This window comes from Pteropus vampyrus, unplaced genomic scaffold (genome assembly GCF_000151845.1).
Source record: "Pteropus vampyrus isolate Shadow unplaced genomic scaffold, Pvam_2.0 Scaffold238, whole genome shotgun sequence".
Lineage (NCBI taxonomy): Eukaryota > Metazoa > Chordata > Mammalia > Chiroptera > Pteropodidae > Pteropus > Pteropus vampyrus.
This window is the reverse complement of record NW_011889019.1, coordinates 1,291,197-1,293,145: the sequence shown is the minus strand read 5'-3', so window position 1 is coordinate 1,293,145 and position 1,949 is coordinate 1,291,197.

Here is a 1,949-nt window from a genome sequence, read left to right as displayed (position 1 = left end):
AAGGGTGATATGGTCTGCTGACTCTTGACTATATCTGGGTAGGGCAGACTCTGAGCAGCCCAGCTAAGGCTGAAAGAACTGGACAGAGGGTTCTGCTGCTACCCACCACAGTGGAGAAAACAGTATTTGCAGTTTGAGCAGCCAAAATAACTGTCTGCTTTAGAAAAACACTTGTCAGAGGCATAGTAGAATTCAGAGTCTTCACAAATATTATTTTCAATGTCTGGGTACAATCCAATATTATGAGGCATATGAAGAAATAGGAACATGGGACCCATATCAAGAGAGAAGGCAACCAATGAAGACTAACTTCAAGATATACTATATGTAGGAATTAGCAGACAAGAGTTTTAAAATAGTTTTAAAATAGCTGTACTCAAGAATGCAAGGGAAGATATACTCAAAGTAAATGAACAAATAAGAACTATCAACAGAGAAATAGAAATGTTAATAAATAACAAATAACCAAATGGAAATTCTAGAATTGAAAATTTCACTGGTTGGGCTTAAAAGCATTTTGGAGATGACAGCAGAAGGAGACAGTAAACTTGACTATAGATTAATAGAAATTATCTGATCTGAAGAACAGCGAGAAAAAAGACTGGAAAAAAAATGAACAGAGACTCAAGGATCCGAAGAACAATACCAAAAGATCTCACACATGTGTTACTGGAATCCCAGAAGGAGGGAGAAAGAAAATGGTGCAGAAAAAATATTTAAAGAAATAATGACCAAAATGTTCCCAAGTTTGAGGAAAGATAAAATTTACAGAGTCAGGAATCTTAGTTGACCTCAAGCAGGATACATATAAAGACAACCACACCAGAGCTTATTGTAGCCAAGCTGTTGAAAACCAAAGATAAAGAGAAAATACTGCAAGCAGTTAGAGAAAAAGTGACATGTTACATACAAGAGTATAATGATTTGAATGTCCATTGGCCATCAGAAAACAATAAAGGCCAGAGGCAGTAGAATATTATTAAAGTTCTGTAAGAAAAAAAAGTCAACTTAGATTTCTATATCCAGTGAAAGCATCTTTTAAGAATGAAAGCTAAATAAAGATATTTTTAATTAAACAAAAACTTAGGGAATTTATTGCCAGCCAACATGTACTACAAGAAATGTTAAAGGAAGTTCATCGAGCTGAAAAGAAATTATATCAGATTAGAACTCAGTATTTAGGAAGGAAAAAAATACACCAGAAGTGGAAAGTATATGTAAACGTAAATGACTGTTTTCCCTTTTAATTGCTTTAAAATAACATTTATAACATATCTGATGCAAAAATCATAACATTGTCTTGTGGATGTTTATATCATAAACATATAGATGTTATAATACAATTGTAATATAAAGTCAAGTTTGGGTGAAGACTAAATGGTGGCAAGCTTCTTACATTTTATAGGAAGCAGTAAAATATTAACTGTAGGTAGAGTAGAGTTAATAAAAAACTAAGAATGTATATTTTAATCCCTAGAACTACCACTAAAAGTTAACGCAAAAAGGTATAGTCAACATATAAATTAAAATAGAGTTCTTAAATATATCCAATTAATGCAAGTAGTAAAGAAAAGAGGAATAGAAGGGAAAAATATAGAGGAGACAAAGAACAAATAAATAGTAAAATAATAGACCTAGATCTGTCCATATTAATAATCACATTCAATGTCAATAGACTAAATACACCAATTGAAAGGCAGAGACAGTCAAAAAATGATAAAAAACGAAGATGTAAGTGCCTTGGAGATACAAATGAACTATTAAGATGCAGATAGGTTGAAAGTAAATGGATGGAAAATTATGTTATGTAAACAGTAAGCATAAGATTGATAAAATGGCTATATTAGCATCAGATAAAGTAGATGTCAAGACAGAGATAATTACCATAAATAAAGACGTAAAAATGTTTACAAACTATTTATCAAATATAAAAGGCCCATTTCACCAGA